This window comes from Octopus sinensis, linkage group LG27 (genome assembly GCF_006345805.1).
Source record: "Octopus sinensis linkage group LG27, ASM634580v1, whole genome shotgun sequence".
Lineage (NCBI taxonomy): Eukaryota > Metazoa > Mollusca > Cephalopoda > Octopoda > Octopodidae > Octopus > Octopus sinensis.
Genome location: NC_043023.1, coordinates 5,363,585 through 5,371,084, shown reverse-complemented (window position 1 = coordinate 5,371,084; position 7,500 = coordinate 5,363,585). Strand labels below are relative to the sequence as shown.

Sequence of the window (7,500 nt, the reverse complement as noted above, 5' to 3'; positions counted from 1 at the left end):
ACTGACCTAACTCGGAAGCATCACGAATCACCTTCTTCGACCTGGCACTAAGTTTAGGATTTATTGGCATATCGTAAGTTTTGTAGAGCAACGGATGGCAAGAGATGTTTTCTAATACAGCTGGACTAGTTCCACGAAATTCTCGACTCATGCTCCCGAGGATATCACTGAAGTCCATTGAACGGTTTGGAGTGAGTCGTGATGTGTGAGAAGAGGGTCTTGAATACTCTCTAGACCGGGACCCTTCTCGAGAAGTCTTTCTATGAGCCGAAGAAGGATAGTATGGTGGCTCAAGTTGACTATATTGATGTTGTTGAGCTTGATGTTTATAGTAATCAGGCTCTGAGGGAGGCAGCTTTCCAGCTCCGGCAGCTGGGTGATGTGACTGAGGTTGCGACTCGGCTGGTTTTTGTGGTTGTGGTTGTGGTTGTTGCACTTGTGGAGGAGGAGGAGAGGGTGGCCTCTGTGGGATTGCCTGGACTGGTTCCTGGATAACTGCTGCTGCTGGTGGTGGTGGCGCTGCTGCTGGTGGTGGTGCTACTGCTGCTGCTGCTGCTGGAGGAACTTGCTGCTGACTTGCAGCTTCCTGTTCGGGGACGTGGTTTTGCTCGGTGGACTCCATGTAAGCCAGTTACAGAAGCTATCAGTTCAACAATATATAATATGTACAAGACTCTATAAAAATAACCAAGCTATGGGCTGGTACTCTCTGTTGTGTGGAGGAGTGGTGGGAGTTGTGTTGGAAGTGGTTGTCGTGGTGAAAGACAAACAATGATGAAACACCTCTAATCTATAGAGGAACTAATTATAAATAATGTATATCTATATATACACGACAATCGTATATATATTTGTATATGTGTTTATGCAAGGTGAAACAATTATGTCCTCTGGATAAACAAAGCGGAAGCTGTTTATTGCTTGTAGTTCCGGTTTAAGTAAAGAATATTTTCCAAAATGTGCGCAGCAGTGTTGTCACAATATAGCTTCATATATATATAAGTGTATATATATATGTGTGTGTGTGTTGTATATATGTATTATAAATGTGTGTATAATATATGGGTGTATGTGTGAATCTCAGTATAGTCTGGTTTCACTCCAAGTTCACTTGTTGTTGATTGTTTCGTTATTCAGGTCTTCGAGGAATACAACCACAAATAATAATAATGCTAATAATATTACTAATAATAATTATGTAGTAATAGTGTTCAGCTGCCAAGTAATATTCCAATCCGTTGCTAGGTATAAGAAAGGTTGGACGAAAACACACCGAACGGTGTAGCTTGAAGATTGAGCGTTGACTGAAGTGAAGTGAAATTTATCTACATCAGCCTGTTTCAGGTTGTCTGGTAAAAAGGTTTATAATAGCTGCCATAGGTGGTAGGAGGAAGTACGAGATGGGGGCGAAGGAGGTGGAGCACGATGTGGGGGAGGTGGGTGGAGCAGGAGGGTTAAGTTTAGTTTAGTCGAAGATGGTTAAGTAGTAAGATACAACAAAAAAAAAAGAAAAAGCTGGTTGGTTGGTTGGTTGGTTTGTTATCTGAAGGTGGTAGGGGTGGGTGGTAGGAATGCAGTCTTTAGACTCTCAGACATCTGAGGTGTAGGAGGAGTTGGCGCAAAGAAGAGTAGGTGGTGGTGGGGTGGTGGCGAAAGTGGCAAAGGTGGTGCAGATGCAGAGGTAGAACGTATATGGAGAAGAAGATACCAGACCCGAGACAGACAGACAGATGAATAGAAGAGACTGAGAGGAGGAGGAGGAGATAGTGAACGAGTGAAAGTGGGAGTAAGAGAAACTAGTAGTGTGTGCCAACTACATGATGATGATATATATATATATATATATGCTTGTATTTTATTAAAAATGTGTTGTTTTTTTTTTCAGAATAGAGAGTCAGGTATGAAATAGCTAACATGTGAGAAAATCTAAAATCTAAAATTGGTAAAGTGTGTGTGTATATATATATATATATATATATATATATATATATATATATACATATCTATATTTAGTATATATACATGTGTATATATATATATATATATATATATATATATATATATATATTAATATATATACATGTGTAATTATATATATATGTATATATATATGTATGTATGTGTATATATATATAGGTATGTATAGATATAAGAATATATAGGCACACACACACATATATATAGGTATGTGTGTGTAGCAACTAACACCTAAAAATGGTTACATAGCTGTGTTTAATACCTGTACAATGAGAATGCTTAACAAAAATGCAGTCTATTTATTTTCTTAGTCGGCGGGGGGGGGGTCCTTTTTTTTTGGTTTTCTTTGGGTTTTCTATTTCTGTTTTGTAAAATTTTTATTTTCATTGTTTTCTATCTTTTGAAACTGTAAGGTAGGTTCACCTGCTGATGATGATGATGATGATTACAATGATGATGATGATGATGATGATGATACAAACATCAGACATTACACATATTTGGAGGTCTGAGGTGAACCTATATGTGCTTCTGATGTTGTTGTTGGGCGGTAGCGGTGGTGGTGGTGATGGTAATCACCACAGCAGTGAGAGAAAAAAAGTTGCTAAAGTTTGCATCCATTTTAGCTAAGTTCTTCGGAATTTATTACAGAAAAAAAAAACTGCATAAGTGTGTATATATATATATATATATATTCATATACATACACAGGCACACACATATGTATACTTATATACATATATGTGTATGTCTGTATATATGTATATGTTTATATATATTGCAGCGTCTGTCTATTTTATTCTGACATTCCTCCTGTTTGTTTTTAATTCACATATTCTACCCCACTTCCTTAATTCCTGTACGTCTGCCTTCCTTCATTCTTTCATACCTTTATTCCTTCATTTCTTTCCCCTCCCACAGCTTTCCTCAGCATCTTATCTCACCTTGTACCTCACCTCATCCATGCTTCAATGCCATGCTATCTATTTTCACATTTCATCACCACCACCACCACCACCACCACGACGGCTTCAACTTCACCACATCTTTTACTATCACCACTCCTTACATACCTTGGCATCTGCTATGCAAAATCTCACGTACACACATTCTCCTGTCACTACTACTCACCTACCCACTCACTCCCAATACTAACTGGCTCTATCCCTCCTCTCTCTCTCTTTAAATTTTGCTCACATTTCCTTGTTCAGCCCTACCAGTTGCATACCATTACTCCCCTGCTACCACACCCCAACCAGCACAAACGTCACTGTTATCAACATCATCATCATAACTTTCATCATCATTGCTAAAGTATTTGCTACTCACTTACCTACATACCTATCTACCCATTCACCCACCCAACCAGTCGACATCATCATCAATTCCAGACACTGCTAAATAACCAATTCCTTCTCATCTTCCTACTTCCTCATAATTGACACACACATTTATGTTACATATTATTATACTATGATATATATATATATATATATATATATATATATAATATATATATATATATATATTATATATGTATATATAGTATATGAATGTATATATATAGTAGTATATATATATATATATATATGTATATATATATATGTATATATATATATATATGTATATGTATATATATATCTATCTACCTAGCTAATTATATATGTATATATATATATATATATATATATATATATATATATATAAATAATTTATGTGAGCTGTGCATTTTCAGAAACTGTTTATGTCCTAAGATCACCAACAAGAAACTCAGAGTTGTAATTTGTTTCTACTTCAAATAAAATGTATTACTCTATTGTCAGTATTGAGTACTCCTATTATTTTCTCTTTCTTTCAGTTATGTATCTACATGTATTTCATATTTTAATCATTTGTATTATTCATACATACATACATACACACACATACATGTATAATACCCATGTAACATGCTTGTACATGTTGCACAGGTGAAGATGTGTATATGTTTGTGTGTATATATAAGTATATATATTTATACACATACAGCAATGAGTGTATGTTAGAACAGGGTGCTGGTGTGGGGAGCTGGGAAGGTTGAGGAGATGGTGTGATGCATTCATTGCTTTGCATTCCTCTTCCAATCTTCAAATTTGGGAAACGGAGTGAAGATCAGGCCAGGTTTCCCAGCACCACTCTGAGAGCCCACCCCTTACATAAAGTGCCTAGAATATTCATCATCAACTCTCACCAGTCGGAATTCACCATTTATTACAAGCACTCCTATATTTACTCCATCACATCTTTTTCTCATCTCCATCATCGTGACTGGCATCATCTTTTTCTTCTCTATACATTCCATCCAACTATCTATCTGTCTGTAAATATATATATATATATATATATATATATATATATATATATATATATAGTATATATACTCTGCAGTTTTCTTATCCTTTGTATCCCCTCTACTTTTAATACATGTCACCATCACCTCTCTCTTATTTAGTAACTATATATATATACATGTATTTATGTATATATGTTTGTTTACATATTTATCCAACTGCATACCCATGACACACCTGCCAGGTAATATTGCTTAACAGGGTGTTGTGTTAAGCTTGCCAGTAATAGCCAATGCCACCCAAACTCCAAGTAACTGTGGTATGAAACTTAGCTATCTGTTAGACTTCCCACCTGAACGTATTTATATTTCTAAGCACAAATATTCACAAATGTGCTCATGTATATATATATATATATATATATATATAGGTGGGCCTGTGTCTGTTAGCATGAAAGTCACTTTCATTCTCAACCAGGTAAAGCCAGTAATGGATGCTTATATAATAAACTATTATAGCAACAACAAGGAAAAAAGAAAGGAACCAAAACAAAATAAATTAACTCCGGCTTAATCTGGTACCAGGAGGAGGAGGAGGAGACACCTCTGCTATTCCTCGCCCCCTACTAGAAACTTAAAACTAAGTCTACCTTACCACAGTAGAGTCAGCACTCCCAAATTACCTCACCATAACACACCTTTCCACCCATCACACCCCCACGTTTCAGCTGCTCCATCCACCACACTTTCATCTTGTTTCTTCATCACCCTCATCAGCGACCCACCCTCGCACCCCCTCCACCAAAGCCAAGACTAACTGTTTGACTAAACTTAAAACAGCAGTCGGGCTTTCCCATATTTAGACACAGATGAAACTCCATCTCTCTCTCTCCCCCTCCTTCACTCTCTCTCTGCCTGGTTTTCACTCTCTCTCTCTCTCTCCTTTCTTCTTTATCATTCTTTCTCATTCTTGCAATCATGATGTAACTAACTGTTGCTACATATACCACCACAACTACCACTACTATAAATTCTTGGTATATATACACACACACACACACACATATATATATTTAACGATGATGATGATGATGATGATATATATGCATATATGTATGCACATATATGTGTGTGTATATATATATATATATATATATATGCATATATGCGCATACATATATGCATATATTATATAATTATATATATATTCATATACACACATATTTAAAGAATATGTACATGCATACAAATATATATATATATATATATATATATATATATCTTATATAGATATATATATATATATATATATATATTTCTATATATATGTATTATATATATATGTGCATATTTACATATATACACATATATATATTTTATATACATATATATTATATATGTATTTTATAATATACATATGCATATAAATATATGTACATATATCATATATATGTAGTACACACAGATGTGCATATGTACTTGTATAGTAGTTAGCTACTTATCCATGTGTATGTACATGTATATGGGTATATATACATATACATACATATGGATATATGTATATATATATGGATGTATATATATTATGTGCATATTTACATATACACCATATATATTTTATATATACATATATATTATATATGTATTTATATATACATATGCATATAAATATATGTACATATATACAGATATATGTAAGTACACACAGATGTGCATATGTACTTGTATAGTAGTTAGCTACTTATCCATGTGTATGTACATGTATATGGGTATATATACATATATACATACATATGTATATATGTATATATAATAATATATATACATACATGCATACATACATATATGTGTGTGTATATATATATATATATATATATATATATATATATATATATATATATATATGCATGCACACACACACACACATCTACATGATGATGATAATAATAATAATAAGGTAATTGTTTAATTTTTTCACAGAAATAGAATATGAATGAAACTTGAAAAACAAAGGATTGTTGTGTGATTTTGTGAAGCTGGAAATGATGAGATGATGATGATGAGGGGGATGGTAGTGGTGGTGGTGGTGATGATTTTAATGGTGACAATAATGAGGATGAAGATGATAAAGGCTGGCAGTGGAGATGAAGGTGATGATGAACAACAGTGGTGATTATGACAATGGCTTGTGATGGTAATGTTAAATATGATCTGTATGATGATGATGTTGATGATGATGATTTTAATGGTAATGAAGATGGTGGTGCTGACTATGTTTCAGGTATGAATATTAAGTGTGTGTGTATATGTATGAATGTGTGTGGTGCGTGTATATATATTATATATATATATATATATATATATATATGTCTACATATATACATGTATATATATATATATTATTATCTATATATTATATATATTAATATATATACAACATATATTATATATACATATATATACATGTAATAATATGTATACATATACTTACATATATATATATATATATATACACACATGTGTGTTGTGTGAATATGTACATATGTATGAATGGTGAGGACACAAAATATTTTATAAGAAAATGTTTGGTGCAGAAAAGTTGTGAAGTAAGAATTTAACACTGTGCCAAACAAAATGCAGACTTGTCATAGTTGACCATCAAGAAAAGACATGGAATCCTAGAAATGTGATAGACACAGCAGCTAGAGAGATAAACTGACAGATAGATCGAAGCCAAATCATGAAAGAAAGCGCAGTGAAACATGAGCAATGAGCAATAAAAAGACATGGAGTTAAAGTGCAGATGAAGCGGCCATAGCTGAAGGCACAGCATATTGTAGCTCTACGCTAATATATATATATATGTATAAGAAGAAGCTTAAAGCATCCAGTATTGATAAAAGCAAGTGAGTTGACCCAAAGCTTGGGTTTTAAGGTATGAGGGGTGAATATTGTGAAAGAAAATGGAAAGAAAAGGCTAAGAATACTATGTGAGGCAAGCAAAGAAGCGCAGACGTCGGTCTATTATGATATTTAATTATTCATTTTTTTTGTTTTCTGGTCCTTTACACATCACAAGCCCCCATCACTCCCCGTGAAACAAAATTGTCCGTTGTCATATTTGAACCTGGAATGTTTTCTTTTCAACAAGAGCTAAAAAAACTAATACAACAATCAGTATATACACAAATATA

General features: G+C 33.7%; 1 protein-coding gene across 1 annotated transcript in view; it reads right to left on the bottom strand.

The window, feature by feature from the left end:
• The window catches only part of LOC115225111 (myosin heavy chain, striated muscle), a gene marked incomplete at its 5' end in the record, with an annotated part of 84,610 nt that overhangs the window by 30,240 nt on the left and 46,870 nt on the right, over positions 1 to 7,500 (bottom strand). The gene's annotated exons all lie outside the window — the stretch shown is intronic.